The 21,230-nt window shown below is 34.0% G+C and overlaps 1 pseudogene; it reads left to right on the forward strand.

The window, feature by feature from the left end:
* The first annotated feature begins 20,403 nt into the window (after positions 1 to 20,403).
* LOC145280528 (U2 spliceosomal RNA) lies at positions 20,404 to 20,536 on the forward strand (annotated as a pseudogene).
* The last annotated feature ends 694 nt before the right edge of the window (positions 20,537 to 21,230 follow it).

Raw genomic sequence — 21,230 nt, forward strand, 5'->3', positions numbered from 1 at the left:
TCGCTCGTGAAGGATTTCTCCTCCATTGACAGAGAACAAGAAATTGAAGTGCAGCAATAACAGATACTACACTGTGATCTGGTCACGACGGCCAAGTTATAAAAAAAATCATTTGAACGCGCTTCAAGTTTGTGTTTAATAGTTTTGTATTTAACAGTGAATCATTCAATTCTTTTCGAATTATTAATTATTAATTTTAAATATTAATTATTAAATATTAATTTTAAATACAACAAACAAAACCGATTGTTTGCTTCCCCACGAGAGCAAAATGTGATACAAGGTCGTTTTTAATGTGGGAGAAAACCAGCTCCCCCCCCCCAAAAAAAAGCACCCTAGGAGTAGGCAAAAATAAAAATTGCCTTAGTATAGAAGGGGTTCCTCTACATTGACTAAGGACGAAATAGTATCAGAACAGATATTACACTATGATCTAAGCCCGAGGCCAGATCTACTTTTTCTATTAATATTTATTTTTTTATTACATTTTCACCCCAAACAAGGCACATTGCCACTTTGATGTAGGGGGCTACTATCAGGGGAATAAGCTACAGGAGTACTATGTGGGGAGTTGGGCAGCAAGATGTCGGTTCACGTTACACTTGAACTTCTGCATGTCAGTACAGTTGGGGAAGAAGATGCTTGTTTAGATATATTTTATTTACTTCCGCACGAATGTGACAAAAGGTTGTTTTTAAAACCAGCTCCTCAAAAAGGGGCAGTGTGGAAGTAGACAAAAAGAACAAATACTATACTTGGAGTTTTGCCTGAAAGAGGCAATTCATTTTGAAGGATTTATCTATAAGTTTAGTTGGGCGAAGGTGAATTATGCAGGGTTGTTTTCCTCGGTTATTTTTTTATTTATTTATTTTTTTTTTAATTTGTTTTAATAGTCTTTTTTTTTCAAACTAAACAAGCCATATTGCTACTACTTGGACGTAAAGAACAACTGTTTGGGATCATGATCATATGGGGTAGTTGAGCAGCGAGATGTCTGTGTTACATTTTAACTTATGCATGTTAGTACAGTGAGGACAAAGAGAGAAACCCATAGTCTTGTAGTTTGAGAGAAGAAACTATTAGAGTAGAAGGATTTCAACATCTAGCGATTTTAATAGTGAGGGGTGAGATTTTGCTGCTTGTCTGGTTAGTCAGGAGTATGCACGATGAAGGAGCACAGGTGTTTTGAGTCCACACCACCTTCCATTAAAGTACTTGTGCAACAGAATGATGTAACAATGGCGATGGGACAGGGGTTGGAGCTTGATGGATAGTGTGGGATCTATTAAATTTTTGACTCTTCTCTTTTTAAGAGAGACAGACTTATGGCAGATGCACCAACAACACTCCATTCATGGACGAATGGTGGCTTTGTAGAGATACAGGATAATGTTAGGTGTGAGTAGTTTTCTAGCAAGGTAGAGAGAGCCTACTTTTTTAGCAGCAGCCTTGGCAATGTCCTCATTGTATTTATTTTAATTCATTAATATGTAGCTAAACACAATAGAGTCAACAAGATTTAAACTTTATTTCATAGTCCACGTTAACATTTTAAATGACTAATCCGACTCACCGAAATAAAATATGATATCCACCATTATTAAAATTTTATTATCAAAAAAATAAAAATAAAAAATAAAATAAAGGTTTTAATATTTTAAAATATTAAATTACATTTAAGTTGTATAAAACTAGGCTACAGTGATAAGTTAAAAAAATAATTTATATCAAAAATATTGCATGAACTCTCAGTAAAAAAAATTTGAAAGTAAGTTGGACGGAACTAACACTAGAATGTTCCGGGGAAATGTAAAACTTAAATTGGAAAACACAACCATTAGGCATCGGTATATTCGATTGCTCAGGATCTCTTCAGTAATAAAAGATGAACACAATATGACGAACCTTGTTAGAAAAGATGAGGTTGTCAGTGATGGGTTGCTGTGGAATCCTTAACATGGAACTGTTAAAGTAGGAAGACTTGTCAAGACGTACACAAAATTATTCACAGACGACACTGGTTTACAGCTTAAGGCCATATCTTAAATGGAACACGTACATCAAATCTGTTGCCAAGGCCACTGGAAAAATGGTGGGATCTTTCTATCGATCCGGTAGATATCTCACTGATGATGCAATTCTCTATCTATATAAGAGCCAGGTACGTTCAAGGATGGAATACTGTTGCCACATATGGGCAGGAGCTGCTAGAAAGGACTTGTCATGCCTTGATAGAGTTCAAAATAGACTCCGTAGCCTCGTAGGAGATGTCCTTTTCTCTTCCCTGCAACCTCTATCTCACAGAAGAGATGTTGCAAGTTTGTCTCTAATGTATCGTTATTTTCATGGAAAGTGTTCGACTGAGCTTCAGTCTATGGTACCCCCTCACCTAACTTTCACAAGAAACACCCGTCTAGCTGAAAACACTATCAACAATTCCCCCCACTCTTTATCTGTGTCTAAACCTAAACGTAGATTCCATGAACAAAGCTTCTTTCTTAGAACTGCACGCCTGTGGAATTGTCTTCCGTTTTCCTGCTTTTCAGCTGACTAAAATATGGTTGTCTTCAAGTCTAACGTAAACAAGTTTTTGATGAACCGTTCCATATAAGTTAACAAATTTACCGAATTTCCATTACTAACGATTACTATTTTGTCCAATTTCTACTGTACACTCTTTAACCCTTATCCTTGAGTGGCCTCTTGGCCTTGATAATGTGGTGATGCCCGTGTTAAAAAAAAAAAAAAAAAAAAAAAAAAAAGATAGAGACCTTTAAAGGGAAAGAGTCAATTTGATCCTGGCCACCCACCCAATATGATATGATATAAAAATATTAGCAAAAGAACGTGATCAGATTTTGCATATTTTGGCAACTATAACCCTAACCCCTTCCCCCCAAAATGGAAATAGTTTAGTATCTGTCTTATAGCCATGGCACTATGCGTCACTTCTGAGTTGAACAATGAACGGTGGTACAACAGTACACTTTGATTCGTTTTACGATATATCAACCCTGTTTCGGTTATTTAATGTTGAATTGGGTCATTTTTGGTAAAAATTTAGGTTTCAAGTTTTTTTTTGTTTTTTTTAACTCGCCTTCACCCCAAACAAGGCATATCGCCACTTGGGACCATCCCTAAGAAAGATTAACAAGATGTTGGTTTACATTACATTTAAACTTCTTCATCTTAGTACAGTCAGGAATGCAGGTAGCAGGAAGGGAATTCCAAAGTCTAGCTCTTCGAGGGAAGAATCTATTAGAGTAGAAAGCTTTATGGCATTTAGGGACCTCAACAGTGAAGGGGTGGGATTTTGTTGCTAAACGGGTTTGTCGAGGATATGTATGTTAAGGGGGCACAAGTGCAACGAGTTCATCAGAGCACATTCCATTAAAATATTTGTAAAACAGGCACAGGGATGCAACATTGCAGCGATGGGACAGGGGTTGGAGCTTAGTTGACAAAGTGGGACCTGTTAAATTAGATTCTTTTTTTGGACCCTATCCAAGAGGGAGAGATCTGTGGTAGATGCACCAGCCTTGGATATAACAAGAGCTACAGCCCTGGCTTCGCCCGCCTTATCCAGTGCATCGTATATGCGTTCAGAGATGACTTAAGATATCTGCAGTAGAACGACAGTGCTTAAGCCCATATTGTTTGTCAGAGAGAAGATTAGCTTTTTTGGTGTGATGGACTAGTGCTTGATTAAGGTCTCAAAGATTTTAGCAAAGAGGGTGAGGAAACTGATAGAGCGATCTTCAAATAACCAACTGACCCTTAGCCACTACTTTCTACCATATTTTGGAGAGTAATTATAAATAGCTATTAGTGGGGTTGGAATAGGAAAATTAATTGTAGGTTAGGGTTTTATATGATGGCAATTGACATAAACAACCGATTAATCAGATCGGGCCTCTCTGACCGTTCATCTAGCCCAGGTAAGAGCCAAAGTGGACTGTTGCAATGCATATATCCACTTTCTTAGGCGAAGAACTGCTCAGTCACTAGGATCCCATACTTAAAGGCCATAGGTTGCCAAACACAGCAAACTTTTGGCTTCATTGAGAGAGAGAGAGAGGAAAATTGTTTTTTTTTGTTTTTTGCTTTGCAGAACATGATTAAATTTTGCAAAAGGGGGAAAAAAATCTTTTAGGTAAAAAAAAAAATAAATAAATAAATAAATAAATAATAAAAAAAAACAAGCTGGTATCTTCAGACAGCCTGGTCTGGTAGCACCAGAAATAATACAGTTAATAAAGTACGAGTACAGGTTCAGTTCTAGACAAATACAGAATCTTTGTTAAAAATTATGAGACAAATGTTTGTGTTTTTCCCACCATCATGTAACGTTTAATAATTAAACTTTGTAAAATTATTTGAAGTGTTTTTAATTGAATATATTTATTGAAATAAAAAAATGCAATAAAATAGAAAATTCCATTCAGAGTTTTAACATTTATTATTTATAAGCATTTGCTTACAAGACTGACATTACATAACCGATCCCCCCCCCTCTCTGCTTTTGTCATGCAATCAGAGCCCCCCCCCCCCCATCTGCCCGCATGCTGATTTGCCACTTCTGACTCTTAGGTTATCTCTAAATTTAAGAGTTAAAAATAAGTGTGCGTTACAAGGAAAATAATGAAATAAAGCACATAATCACGCTGACATCAAAGTTTGAACTTAGTACTAAAATGGATGACCATTTGGGAATTCCAGGTGCGATAAGTGCTCTTTCATTATCTTGGCATTGTTTCCAGTCATCCTGGACTTCTTCACTGGAATCAAGCAGTGCCGATACAGGAGATGTGGTCAGCGATTGTGCAACCCTTGCTTCACAATTCTACTTCTCCTTGCCACTAGAATCAAGCAATGCTGATTCAGATGTGGTTCGTCATTGTGCAACCCTTGCTTCACAATTCTCATCTTCCGCTTGGTGCCGATTGCGAACCCACGTGACTTATTTTTTGCCATTCTTTCTGATCCAGGGCAAATTGGTTGATGAATGCCTAACTTTTGAGAGATGTCCAATCAAAAACATTTTATCCCCACTTTCTCCTTGGCTTTCCTCTGCCTCTTTTGCCGTCTAACGTACCCTCAAAGCGTAACTTTGACACAGCAGTGGTTGATCGTTTGACATGGCCAAAATGTTTAAGGGTTTTACTTTTGATTTTATCAAATAGAGGGGGTAGGGAAGTAGTTTGACAGTAGGTGGATTTTTTTTTTTTTTTTCATCAGGGGATCTCCTGTAATGAAACGCATGCAATTTTGAAACACCTCAATGCGATTGTCAAGTTGTTTAGTGAATGTGATACGAGGCCATAGAAAACTACTAGGAGGACAAATGAAATAAACTTAGTTTAACAGTTATCGGCACCGTTTTTGATTTTAGAATGGTGCTGTGTTTTTTGGAAAGCCACCCAACTCAGCCCGATTCTGTATTTCAATGAATTCTCATGATCACTGGAGAAAGTCAGTTTATGCCCTAAATAGATGAATTGGGTGACTTGTTTGATGGGTTTATTGTGAATAGTCATGTTTAGGTTAAACTGTGATTCAGTTGCAGACATACATTCTGTTTTATCTTGGTTTATTTCTAATCCTATCTTCTTTGTATTCTTTGCGAATACATCGACAAAAACTTGAAGTTTATGTGTGCATTCATGACAAGACGCACCTGAATTTTAAGGAGTTTTTATCTGATTTCTGTATCTTAATATCGACAATGATCTATTTGCATTTACTCAATAAATATTTTCTAAGTAGATTTGCTTGCAATAAAATAATGAAAAGGAAAGTTATTTTTATCTATGATATAAAGAAACATCTGTTGCCAATGATAAAGATTGATCTGGCAATGAAGAATAATTGTCAATAATAAGTTGGCCTCTATCTGCCAGGACTGACAACGAGGTGCATCCGAGTTGTCATTTTGGTTGAAGCATCCAACGTCAGCAATGATAATACTTTAGTTTAAATTAATAAATATAAAGGCAAATCCTACAAGAAATACCAAACAAATTTAAAACTTTATAGTGAATGTTTTTTGCATTCAGCCTTATTTTTAAGCAGTTTGGCTTTCAAAAATTGTATTTGGCCATTTTTTAAAAGCGTAACATATGGACTAAGATAGGAATATTCTATGAATAACGAGTGATAATAGTGAACATTTAGGAAAAGGTTCTCATTATTGGGATAAAATGCATGGCTGGAATTCTACAGTAAAAAAAAAGAATAGTTGATATTCTATTTTTTGCTTTGTATAGTGACACATACACTAGAATAAAAGAAACTTAAAAAGTTAAAATCCAGCAAATTTTTCTCAAAGACAAACGTACAGACATAATGAAATACGATACATAAAAAGGGGGCAAAAATAAAAGAATTATGAAAAGGTAATTCTACTTAAATCCCTCAAACACAATTGAAATACATGTATTGCTAGGATAAACAGTTTATAAAGAATTCATTGCCAATGTAAAGTAAATATGTTTTGCTTTGATATCTGGGAATATCAGAACTTGGCCTTCGGGACGAGATCTGAGTGTAGTATCTGTTCCGACAGATACTGCAAGCAAAGACCAGATGTGGAGGCAACCCCACATGCCTGACCTTTAACCAGCTCCCATTTCCCACCTATCGGGAGCTGGTCCCCTTTTTCCCTTCCCCCTCCTTTCACTCCTCACATTAAAAATCGGCCTTGTGCCTAATTTGCTCGGTGGGGGAGCAAATAAATACCATCTGTTCTTCAGATGCTGCACTTCTATTTCTTGTTCTCTTTCGGTGGAGGAAAAATCCTTCACGACTGAGACAATTTTTATTTTTGTACCTTTTCTCCACATTAAAAAACGACCCTGGTGTCTAACTCTGTCCCGTGGGGAGGCATAGTAAATAGGTACAACCAATAGAAAATGGTCATGCTATGATGGCTAACTGTTTGGAGGTCTTATCTAACTGATGAAAAAGAATTTCAAAAACTACTTGGCAAATGTAGTTAGCGAACCAAGTGTCTGGCATTCATTAGGATGTCCCATCCCCAGTAAAAACAATAAAGAAAATTGAAATAAATATACCTCCTTTCTACTTCATTTTCCTCATAGAAACCATCTTTCATTTGTATTTGGTAAATAAATCTATATTGTTAAGAGAATTAGAAAACACTGTGTAAACAAGCTGAAAAGAGAGTCACTCTTTCTCTAGATGCTCCCAGAGGCATTAACAACCGCTTGCCAATTAACAAAGAGGGTAGGAGAAAGAGGTAGAAAGAGAGACTAGAGACTTGTTTAGTAAATTACAATTTACAGTTAATCAGGAGAATTCTAATGGATTTTATTTTTTACAACACACCTCAATCCCAGAGCAAAAGAACATTAGGAATTGTACATAGTGCCATTAAATTATATGGCAAAAAAAAAAAAAAAAACTTAGGAAAACAAATGTTGATTTAACATCTTGCCAAAAAGCCAACATAAAAAAAAAAAAAAAAAAATAATATTTGTTTATTTTAAAATGAACAATGAAAAACGATTTGAGTCATTTTATGTACAAAGAATAAATCAAATAATTCCTGCAAATATTTCTACTTAGGTTCTTGGAATTTAACCTCAGCAGAAAATGTTATTTTAGAAGATTGGATGCATATAAGCATTTTCATACCAATTTTACTCGTACAAATTGATGAAGATTGTAGACAAATTGTAATCATTTTTATTCTGAAGAACTCTGTTTCAATAAATCTATACTTGCTGAATGCATCATTTTTCAAAACTAATTCTCTTATATTCAATACATAAAATATTGAACGCCTATAAAATGTTACTTTGTATTTTTATGTCATAAAAAGCATCTTATCTTTTACTTAAATATACACAAAAAATAAGACTGTTTTATTAACAAAAGCCAATTTTATTTTATATACTTTTAAAATTACATCTAATTAACACATAAAATCAGTGATTTTAAGTCAATAAATATAGTTTATACGATATAAAAAAGAAATTAAAAAAAAACGTCAATTCAAATCAGTTAAAAAAAAAAAAAAAGATTTGACTGCCGATTATATATGACTAGCAGAGAGACCCGACGTTGCCCAGGATTGAATAATGATCAATGAATGTTCCACCCTCTTATACTTTTATTGTTATTGAAATTGGTGAAATCACCCATTTTTCAATCAAATTGATTGATTGCCTGCAATAGTGGTGTACCAGGAGGATGCTTCACATGTCTCCCTGCACTGACTTTATCCACAATGCATTGTAGTTTACATTGCACTGTAGAGAACCTACTTATGGTTTTATAAAATTATGTTCAAATAATTGCTTAAATGAAAGTTTAAAATACAAAAGTCAAGTATCATGGTTCAATTCAAATGCTCTCCTGTCTTATCAAAGAACCAACTGGTAATTTTATATGCTGGACCTTTCTGCTTGTGAGGATGAAACTTCTCAAATGTAATTGTGATGTTAAACTGCATGTGTTAACTTTGGTCAAATTTGGACAGTTCCTTCTTAAACTTGAGTTTTTTTTTTTTATCAATTATAGATACTTATCGAAGACATTCTCATACAAAACCATCCTTAAGAACACTCCCAGACACATCAAGTACATTTGTGTGGAATTTAAAAAAATAAATAAATAAAAAACAGCTATTTCAGAGTCCATAAGGAACTCGCACTCTCACAGAGTACCTTTTATAATATAAATCTTACCTGTCTGTTTAAATGTATGTATGTATGTTTGTATCTCTACCTAAAACTTTCGACAAAGGTGACAGATTTTCACGAGATCCATATCATTTTGAAGAGCGACCCTTCGGACAATAAATATAAAAAAATTGGCTAAAAACATTAAATCCTTCACCCTCAACTGGGCACTTTTCTACAGGGAGGGGTCACTTTTTTGCCGATATTTTCAAAAGTCATCCCCTCTTTTCGATTGACTAGCCTTAATTTAAACCTTCCCCACTTCCGGTTTGGCGATGGATGCAACGGCAAAGACGTCACTTTTTTTCTTTTTTTTCCACATTTTTTTCCTCCTTCGCGATACGGGTTTGAGCTTGCCTGCCTACTACCACTTTTTTTTTTCCATTGCACAACACACACCTCCAAACAGGTGAGCAACCAGACTAGTTTATATATAAAAAATAAAAGGTATAAAAAAAATTTTATACAATAATAACTGCTGCTTGTACAGTAGCACTGCTTCCAATGAAACCATCAGATGATGAGGACAGAGTTTGGGCATGGTTTGGGGGCCTAAGCATCATTTTCATTAACCCAAAGCGCCTCATAGTATTTCACGACCAGATTTTGTCGGATTGATCATTCTGTGGGATTGTCATATCCATGTTAATGCAGACAGTTCTGTCTTGTATTTTTGTTCTTGTCTGATGGGCAAACACCAAGATTATTCAAGGACACAGAGATTGACTCAACAATAAAACTGACATCCGACTTTGATAGGAAATACAATGGTTTTCCATCTATTTCGAGCACATTGTTTTGCAGATCTCCATATCTTTCTGACTTGTGCTGGTGTGCACAGTAAATTTTTTCGATAAATAGAACCATTAATTTAATGGCGACAAATTTTTCAAATTAACAAACCAATTAACATCTAGATTCCGATTCGTTAACGTTATTCACTTAGAGATACAAACCGGCATTTTAAGGCGAATGCATTGTGCCAGTCTCATGCAGCCATCAAACAATGATGGCCTCTGCCCCCCATTTTTTTTTTTTTTTTTTTTTTTTTTTTTTTTTTTTTTACAAAAACTTTGAAATATTTTCTTCTTTAAGAAAATAAACCATTTACTGATGACATTGAGTCTTATCAGCAGTTTCACCTGTCTTCAAAGACATCACTATATACAGGGTGGGCCATAAGTCACGCACCAAAGGATTTGAAATAATTCTGATAGTAATAAACGTTATTTATTAAAACCAAACTTGACCAATAAACTGAAAAACGTACACGCTGATACAATCATAAAAGAAGATGTATTTTATAACGAAAGAAAAAATATATTTTGCCCCGCAGATTTTACAGTTTCATATCACTTAATTCTTTGGGGCGTGGCTTATGGCCCACCCTGTGTGTGTGTGTGTGTGTGATTTTATATATATATATATATATACACACACACACACTCTAAAAACTGATTACTGCTGATGATCTCACAGACGTTTTTATTAGTAAATTTTTACGCTAACACAAAGCAACTCCGAGATATATACACATAGTGTCAACATTAACTATTGAACTTTCTTGCACCGCGTCTATACAAATGTTCATATTAACACAGCAAAAACGCAACGCTTTCAGTACAATGTTATGTTTATAAGCACAGGTCATCATATTTTCTTATTTAATCATTGCATCTAATTATCATCTGCTTGTTAACCGGGCGAGCAGCTATCATCATAAGCACCATTGCTCCACGACACGGGAAATTCTCAGTAATAATTCGAACAACCTAAAGACAGTCCTAAGCTCATTTTTGTCAGAATGAGATAGATATGGTTCAGTTTAGACCAGCCTCCCAAGAATTATCTACCTTTAGGAGGAGGGAGGTTATTTGTGGTCGCCTGAAGCATCTCTTTGAGAAGATACAGATGGCCCCATTTATTCACTTCAAATAAGGGATATTGCTACTCAGATGTAAGGGGCTACTATTAATTAGGAAAGAGATTTATAAGGGGGCATCCGAAATGGAAGTTGAGAAGCAAGATGTTTGTTCACATCACATTTAAATTTATGCATGTTGGTACAGTCAGAGAAATAGGGGGCAGGACGGAAATAATAAAGGCAAGTAGTTCAAAGAGAAGCTATTTGAATGGAAAGTTTTTTGATATCTGGGAACCTCTGCAGTGGAGGGGGTGAGATTTTGCCGATAGTATGGTTTGTTGGGGGTAGTTATGTTGAGGGGGGTACAAGTACAGTATATTCGTCAGAGCACATTCTGTGGAAGTACTTGTAAAATAAACACAGGAATGCAACACTATGGTGATGGGACAGGAGTTGGAAGTTGGTAGACAATGCAGGACCTATTAGGTTAAAGACTGTTTTTGTAGAGAGAGAAGCTAGTAATTGGTGCACCAGCCCCAATGTGGCAACAATGCTCCATGGATGGGTGTACGGTGACTTTATAGAGGTATAGAGGATACTGGCAGGTGTTAGAAATTTACTAGCGCAGTAGAAAGATAACCTTTGCAGCAGACTATGCAATATCTTCAATGATAGTGAATATTAGACCAAGGAGTTTGAATGTGGGACTCTTAGAAAGGGTGTTATCAGCCATGGCAATCAGTGACTTTTATTTTACAAGGGAGTCACTACTTAACAAGACACAAAAGCCACTCGCGGATAAGAATTAATGAATGTAAGGTGGTAATGTAATGGTGTAAGTTGGGTAGAATTTGATTATTTAAAGGAGATGGTTCAACAAGAACTTGTTTACATTGGACTTGAAGGCTACCATATTGTAGCTGACTGGGAAGCACCCCAGCAGAACAATGTTCTACATGTGGGCAGTTCTAGGAAAGAATCTTTGTTCATGGAATCTTTGTTTAGATTTAAGCACAGAGAGAGTAGGGAAAATTGTTGATAGTGGTTGTAGCTAGTAGAGTGTTTCTTTTGTGAAAGTTCTGAGCTCAAACGAGCACGTGTAATGAAAATGATAAAGCAGATGTGGCAACAGTATTCCATTTTAGGACGTACTTGGCTCTTATACAGATAGAGGACTGCATCGGCAGCGAGATATCCACTGGAATGATCCAACCATTTTGCCAGCAATCTTGGCAATCAGCGATTGGAACTTTGTGGTCGCATTAAATGTAACCATCTTTTATTCGATTCAAGACTGGAGGTCATTTTCTAAGGATTCAGTCATTGACTGTTATATGCGCACGTGTTCAATTTAGTTGCATATCTAGAATCAGCATCGTATCATCAGTAAATATGCCCATCTCAGACACAATTGAATCAAGACAGATCTTCTATAAAAATCAGGAATAATAAAGGTCCAAGTAATGAGGTGTTGTTTAGATTTGTAACAGTCATAAACAGACGCATTTATTTTCTTTTGAAGAACAGCCCCTGTAAGGTGATTTGGCCCTACATGGACGTATCAGCTTCCAGAGCACATTAACTTGATCAGTTTCCTGAAGGATAACTTCAGACGTTTTAGTTAAGTGCAGCCGTTAGATAATTTCTTGAAGAACACAAGAGGGACGCCTGTCATTCTCTCTTTTCTCCTCTTTGTCTACTGAACCACTAAGGACCAACTATTTTCATCTGGAGATAGACTGCCCAGAGACTTTCCTGCTTAATTCTTTGCTTCATTCTGACACTGTCCAAGCTTCTAATCGGAAACTACGAAACTATACAAAATTTTGTTTAATTAAAAAAAAAAAACTATTTAAACCTGCCACATTATGCATTCTTTCAAATAGTATTCTCACCCTGGGCATTAGATTCACAAAATTTCAGCCAATGAAACCTCCGATCTTACAGTGCATATTGGGGAACCTTCTAACTAAATTTGGTAATCTGGATAGAAATAGGGATGAAAAATAAATGTTACCAAAGGCAAGTTACTTTTCTATTTCGTCAATTTTTTTTTTGTTTTTTTGCATTTTATTTTAAAGCATTTACTTACCTCAAAACATAAACAATGTGAGGTTTGTTGAATTGGAATGAAAAAAATACTCGTTAAAATTGTCACCAATTTGGCTTTAAAAAGGCCAATCTGGAAATCCTGGCTTTAAAAAGGTCAATCTGGCAATCCTAGACAAGAGTACGAGTGACCTCTCTTTGCTTCAGGCTCGTTTTTGAATATCATAATACGAATATGCGACCATCATTGAAATGGTGTGAGGAAGGAACTTGTAATTTTGATGTGCAGCAGTTTTTTCAAAGAAAGTCAGTAAAAAAGGGGAACATTCGAAAGAGAACAAGAAAAAAAAATATTGGCTACCAAGAGCTGTTGAACTGACGGAGTAAATTAAAGATTGTCTCTTACAATATGATTTTATTATTTGTATTGAACTATGTAGCACAATATTAATTTCTGGTTATTTATTAGTACTTATTAATTTTCCTTATTTGGGTTAGTTCTATATCGAAATACAATGGACATTATTTTCATAGAAATGTTAATAAGCTCGTGTTTGTTGCGTGTTATCGTTTTTTTTGTAAAAAAAAAGAAAAAAAGTTTGTGCTATTCACAAAAATATCAGCTTTCCAAAAACATTTATGGATTCAATATATTTCTCATTCTTTGAAATTTCCATGAATTTTATTATTAATAGTGGAAACCCTAGAGAAAGACCTCCAATCTGTAGTTGAATGAGAACAAAAATGGATGGTAACATTCAATGCTGCCAAGACTAAACTTGTTTCCTTCAATAATTACAAGAAACCTTCTCAGCCATCTTCTTTAGCCATAGCTATTGGTGGTTAACAATAGCTATGGCTAAAGATACATTATCTGAAAGTACTTCTTTTAAACTCCTCAGTATAACATTCACAAGGAAACACGAGTTGGAACAGATATTTAGAGCATTGCCAGGGCCGCTGTGAGGAAGGTGGGCTCTCTCTACCATGCTAGAAAATTCCTATTTACAATGCCTTCCCACAGGACAGAGTTAGACACCAGGGTAGTTTTTTAACGTGGAGAAAAGGAATAAAAATTAAAATTGTCTCAGTCATGAAGGACATCTCTTCCACTGAAAGAGAACAAGAAATTGAAGTGCAGCATCTGAACAGATACTACACTTTGATCTTGGCCTAAAGCTAGAAAATTACTTGCACCTGAAAGTATCCTGTACCTGTACAAGGCCACCATTCACCCATGTATGGAGTATTGTTGCCACAATTGGGTTGGTGCATCTGCTACTAGTGTCTCGCTCCTGGACAGGGTTCAAAAGAGAGTCGCCAACTCCTAAACTGTTATCTAAGCTTCAGCCTCTGTCTCATTGACAAAAGTTTGCATTTCTCTGCCTATTCTACAAATATTTTAATGGTGGATACTCCAACGAACTACAAACTAGTTTCATTCAATAATTACAAGAAACCCTCTCTACCACCTATAGCAATGGCCAACGACTCTTTATCTGAGAGTACATCTTTCAAACTCCTTGGCCTAACGTTCACAGGAAACACGAGTTGGAACAATTATATTGAAGGCATTGCCAGGGCCGCTGCAAGAAAGGTGGGCTCTCTCTACCGTGCTAGACAACTACTAACACCCGAAAGTATCCTGTACCTCTATAAGGCTACCATTCGCCCATGTATGAAGTATTGCTGTCACATCTGGGCTGGTGCATCTGCTACTAGTCTCTCGCTCCTAGACAAGGTTCAAAAGAGAGTCGCAAACCTGATAGGCCCTGAACTGGCATCTAAGCTTCAGCCTCTGTCCCATCGACGAAATGTTGCATCCCTCTGCCTTTTCTACAAGTATTTTAGTGGTGAATGCTCTGACGAACTGCAATCACTTGTGCCCCCACGACAAACCCGACAGGCTGCTAAATCCCACCCCCACACTGTAGAGATCCCTAGATGTAAAAGATCTTTTTACTCCAATAGTTTCTTCCCCAGAACCGCTAGACTCTGGAATTCCATTCCAGGTCCCTGCTTCCCCAACAGTACTGACGTGCAGAAGTTTAAGTATAACGTGAACCGACATCTTGCTGCCCAAATCCCTACATAGTACCCCAGTAGTTGTTGCCCCTGATAGTAGCCCCCTACACCAAAGTGGCAATTTGCCTTGTTTGGGGTGAAAATGTAATAAAAAAAAAAAAAAAAAATTTTTTAATTTAAAAAAAAAAGCACTTGTACAACCTCGATGTAAATACCGACAGCAAAATCCCACCCCTTCACAGTAGAGATCCCCAGATGTAAGAAAGCTATCTACTCTAATAGTTTCTTCCCCAGAACTGCTAGACTTTGGAACTCCCTTCTGGGTTCCTGCTTCCCCGACTGTACTGACATGTTCAAGTGTAATGTAAACAAACATCTTGCTGCTCAACTCCCTACATAGTATACCTGCATCCCAGATAGTAGCCCCTACATCAAAATCGACGCAATAGAAAATGAAATAGAGAACGAAAATAAATCCACTCGAATTTCGGTTTCTTCATAAACAAGTCAACAATTCCATCATTTTGTTAATAATTGGGGGAGAAAAATTGATGTGATCTTTCAAAATTTTAAAGGAATTTGGAAGCATTTAAACTGTCGAATAGAAGTTAACTCGACAGTCCTCATGTATTAAAAGTATAGAAATTATACCCAATTATTTTAGAATCGGAGATGAAAACAATTATAGTTTTTTTTTTTATAACAATTTTATTCAGTTAAAATCGACCAAACGATGCCCGATGCCGTAATAATGTAAATTTCAAAAAAAATAAATAAATAAATAAAAATAATTTAGGAAAAGAAAAAAGAAAAAAAATGAATGAAAGAAAAAATAAATGCCTCCCAGACAACGCCGGATAAGTGATTGTATAAATGCTAAAAAGCTGATAATGATTTTGTGTTTTGTCTGTTCGACATGTTAGTTGGATGAGTGGAAATTTCTAACAAAGGTGGATGGTGTTTGAAAAATGCTTAATAGACGACCACAAAATGAGGGATCAATTCGAATAGTGTTCTACATTGTATATTGATCCCCCATTTCGGGTTCACCATGTGTATTATGATTGAGAAGAATGAGGACAGCTTTAATTACCCCCCCCCCCTCAAAAAAAAAAAACTTAGATAATAATAGACTTGCTTGTATGACTGGGATGTCGAAATTAAAATCAAAAGCAAAGATAATTTTAACAATTTTGTGTTGGTCGTTTAACATTTTTCGACATTTTTTATGAATAAAAATTTCGATGAACCTGCCATGGCGGCGGCGGCGAGATTGTTGTTGACGAATCTGTTGCTTATTGTGATTATTTGTTAACGGCGGAAAGAGAAAAAAAATTAGTGAATTAGTTTCAAAATCTTATTTATAAAAAATAAAAAACATAATTGGCAAAATAAATAAATAATGATAATAGAAATAAAATATTCCTAGGCAATACCGTGACCAAATTGTGACTTACAATCCTTTATATATATATATATATATATATATATATATATATATATATATATATATATATATATATATATATATATTAATAATAACAAAGTAAACACTCCTGGGCAATGCCGAATAGGGTACATTGAAAACTGCCAAGCCGTTTTATTATTCAAAATTAAGATTTGTTAAGAATTTGAAAACTAATTTAAATGATTTAAGAGTCACGAAGTAATTCATTCTACATTTTTCGACTTATTAACAAAAGACTAAAATGGCTGACTTGCACAGAATCATTAATTTATGACACATAAAAAAAAAAAATGAGTTATTGGCAAAATTATTTCTGGCTAAACTTGTTTTTTTTAATAAACGATGAAAATGACGTTTTCTGTAGCGAAGAAAAGTATAAAATTTATCAAAACAAAATTCCAATATTTGTATTTTGAAATAAAACGAAAGTTAAATTTAATAACTTCGATGTTTGTTAACATCTAGTCGACAAATCAATTTTTTTTAATATATCGTTTTAAGCAAAACCAATATTACGTACTTAATTGTCATGTCGAAAATAGTAATATATTAAAAAATTACGAAAATTCATCGTGAATCATGATATTGTGTTTTTAGAAGAAAAAAAAACACTAAAAAAAATCTATCGCTATAGACATATTGCATTTGCAGCCATGAACAAATAATCTAAAATATTTGTTTCGGAGTTATGTCCCCTGCGTATAGACTACTAATAGTAGTTTATACGCAGGGGACATAAATACAATAAATTAGTTACTACTACTGTCTACTTTATAACATCCATGAAAAATGCAATTTTACCCAATTTTCAATAAACATTACTTTTAACTAGAAACAACTTTCTATTCGATGAATTTTCGCAATTTTTGGATATATTACTATTTTTTACATGACACGAGTTACGCGATATATATTTTTTTTTTAAAACGATATATTAAAAAAAAAAAAATCAATATCTTAACAAGCACCAATAATTACAATATCGTTTGGCCATTAATAAATCTGATTTTGTTGCATTAATGTTGTAAGAAAACAAAGATTCCCGAGTTCGACAAGACACACATGATATTACATCGGTCGAAACGTTATGAAAATAAGCTATATATAAGTTTTGGGCTAATTAATTTATGTTTTGTACAAAAGGTGTTTGTTTTTTTAATTCAATATTTTAGGACTTTACTAATTATATTTGAAATAGACCTTGTACTATACTTGCAATAACCCTTATCCCTGAGTGGCTTCCGGGCCTTGATAAATTGTGACCACCGTGTAAAAAAAAAAAAAGAAAAAAAAAGACCCAGAAAACTAATATTTATCTTTTAAAGGATTTTTTACAATGAATTTATTTAACTTGAAAATGTAGCTGAATTGGTTAGCTCGCCGTGAAAACATTTTCATAACTTTTTTTTTTCACGTGTACAAATATTTTTTTTTTTTTCCTTTTGGAAATTAAGTTTAGTCTTTAATCTTTCAAATACAATGAAAAAGTAGTCGGAAACCTACAAAAAAATTATGATAAATCGGCTTTCAAAACGAGGTCCCCCATTTTTGTCCGCCCATTTTTGTCCCCACCTAAAAATAACATTCAAGATGAAAACAAAATAGCTGCCAAAATTTTTAATCTTGTGATGAAAATCTAAACATTTAAAGCCAATTTTAATGATTTTCTATTCGACAGTTTAAAGACTGCCACATTCCTCGCAAATTTTGCACGTCACGAAGTCATTCATTTTTCTTCAATTATGAAAATTGACCGACTTGTTGAAACAGAAATGCATTATGATGGATTTGTGTTAGTAAAAGAAATATTTTTTTTATATTTTTACGCTATTGAATTTCAATAATCGAATAATGATTTTAAAAAATGAGCAAGTCACAAGAAGAAGCAGTCCTGCAATTTTATTAAAAGACAAATTACACAACAGATTTGTTTTTCAATTTTATTTTTTTTATGTGAAAACAAAAAAGTAAAATTTTGCGAAAAAACTTTTTAAAATGACTGATATCGACTGAACAAAAATACAATTTTCGTTTTTATAATCAAACCCAAACATGGATTTTCGAAACTAAATTACAGTTGACTTTCTAATTTATTATTTAAAACATAAAATACAATGAAAATAAATAAAAACTTCTTCACACGATAATTAAATGAAAATCCCATATTTTTTTTACTCAATATGATTTTTTTTTCATTATAACAATTAGTAAACGTCAAACGGGGTTTGTATTACTGTACACATAGATTCGACAAAGTTGTCAAAAAACAAATATATAACAAATAAATGTTATCAAAGGCAAGATAAGTTACTTTTCTACCAAACTGGATATATTTTTTGTGTTTTTATTCAGTGTAACATGTTTATTTAGCTCAAAAAGCATACAGTGTTTACCGATGTATTGGAAAATTCAAAATGGCGCCCGACTCTCTCTTTAACACGGTAAGTTTGGGAAAAGGTGGTCTAAATAATAAACTAGACAAAATACTATTAAAAAAAAAAACACCAAATATATGTCAGCCTATGTCACGGTAATATATTAAGCGAATTTCTAACAGTATTTTGTCTAGTTTATTATTTATAACACCTTTTCCCGAACTTAACAAGTTAAAGAGAGAGTCGGGCGCCATTTTGAATTTTCCATTACATCGGTAAACACTGCTTTTCGAACTGAATAAACATGTTACATCGAATAAAAACACAAAAAATATATCCAGTTAGGTAGAAAAGTAACTTATCTTGCCTTTGATAACATTTATTTGTTATATATTTGTTTTTTGACAACTTTTTCGAATCTATGTGTACAGTAATACAACCCCCCCCCCAAAAAAAAATAAATAATTGTTTTTTTTTTGTTTTGTTTTACTATCACGCATATCGTGCGCCTCTTTCAAGATTCTAATTTTTGGACGGCGATTACATGTAAACAGTCTGAATAAAAACATTAATTCCCTATAGAAACTTAACGTAAAATTATCACCCACTTTCGGGCCAAATAGCAATAAATTAAGACATGTAACCAATTGGACCCTTCTCCCAAAACTTAAAATAAAACCACAGTATTTAAAAATTAAAAAAATTAAAAATGGTTAGACATTTCCACTTTCTGACCCGGAAGTAGGTGTTCATTTTACGTTGAATTTATATAAGTGATCCCCATTTTAAAATATTTTTATTCCCTTTCGTGGATATGTTTCATGTTATATGTAATCGCCCAAAAAAGTCAAATAGTATGTGTGTGTGCGTGTGTGTATTATGATGATAAATATACTAAACACACACACACACACACACACACACACACACACACACACAGCAAATTCCAAAACAACAAAAACTCGATTCGATTTTGACACAAAGGAACTTAAAATTAGAAAGTATTTTTTTTTTTTTTTCAACTCATTTTCTGAACAACTTTTGGAAAAAAAAAATGACTCAAAAAATTGAATGAAAAATGTATTTTGAAAATATCGAATCGTAAGTTTCAACGATCACGCCACGTTTTGGTGACGAAACAATTCATTGTGCTAATGGGCATCCGTATCAGAAAAAAAATGGGTCATTCATGCCAATCCATAACAAAAGCAAGTGCGAGTCGGCGAGGAGTTTTGGTTCAGAATAACGAATTAACGACGTTGCCCGGAAGCATTTACTTTCATAAGATTTAATTATTATAATATTGTTTGGTTGTTAATCAGAAAAGTAATTTTATTATAGCAATGATTTAACTATTTTAGAATTATTTCAATTTTTCATTTCAATTTTTCATTTCAATTTTTCATTTCAATTTTTCATTTCAATTTTTGACGATTGGGACGAGATTTTTTAGTCGATAAATGTTTTCAGATAAAAAATGGTTTCAACTAATCTTTTTTTAATCAATTCTAATAAGTTACAATATGGTAGCTTCCAAATTATGCAGTCGGAATTACCTGAATATTATTGAATTATTAAACAAAAACAACTTTAATTGTGGTAACAAGTGAAAAATTGCCACCATCTTATTTAAATCGAAACGGAAAATTATCCCATTTTAAATTCTGTGTCTTACGATCGCTTTCTTCAAATTCTATTTTTTTTATTCTTCTTTAATAAATAATTTTCTACCTTATCGATTTTCGTAATTTTTTTTGGATAAAATCATCCCGAAAATACGAGGAATACTTAGATATCATTGTTTTCATGTCAAATTCAATATTACGATTTTCGACTTTTTTTTTTTAATATATGCAAATTCGTTGAAAATTTTTAAGCCAGTTTAAATTATTCTACAGTTCTTGTACAGTACAGTACCTTTGTTCTTGGCCTTTTGGCCAAGATCAAAGTGTAGTATCTGTTCTTCAGATGCTGCACTTCCATTTCTTGTTCTCTTTCAGTAGAGGAGAAATCCTTCACGACTGAGACAATTTTTATTTTTGTACCTTTTCTCCACGTTAAAAAACGACCCTGGTGTCTAACTTTGTCCCGTGGGGAGGCATTGTAAATAGGTACAGTTCAAAGACCTCCAAACTATTCAAATTTGAAAAGATCATAAAATAATTCTTATTTGGAACAAAATATTAAAACGGTCGCATTGTTGTTAAAAAACTGAAATGCATTCTGGAGGAATTATATATTTTTTTAAATTTTAAATAGAATTTAAAAACATCCGTTTTATTTCACGTTATTGCATTTTAAAATAGAATATTAACTAAATATGTTAATTCAATATAAGCTTCTTTTGGTTGGGAGCAATGAGTAGTATCTGTTCCGACATTAAAATGATTTTTTTTTGTCTTCGGTCAGTGATGGAGAAATCGCTATAGTTAAGATTGTCTGCTCTTTTTCGATTTTTTCAGTTTTAGCCCCGCAGACAAGCTAGATATAATCCCTTCTAATTAATAATTATGTTCCTTTCAGAGATAACATGAAAGCTTCCCCAGTCCCATGTTAATGAATTTTTTGTCCGCTTGACCATGCTTAATTATCCATCCAAACGGATGGTAGAAACCGGAAGTCAAAAAGAGCAGATAATCTTGACTAAAACCAAAAGATCTTTCAAGATCAAGATAATTTTTACCTAATAGTGCTCTTTGCTGGAAAGCTCGATTTTTTTTTCTCCCATATTAAAAATCTACATC

Source organism: Euprymna scolopes, chromosome 7, assembly GCF_053919585.1.
Source record: "Euprymna scolopes isolate OS-2025 chromosome 7, ASM5391958v1, whole genome shotgun sequence".
Taxonomy (NCBI): Eukaryota; Metazoa; Mollusca; class Cephalopoda; order Sepiida; family Sepiolidae; genus Euprymna; species Euprymna scolopes.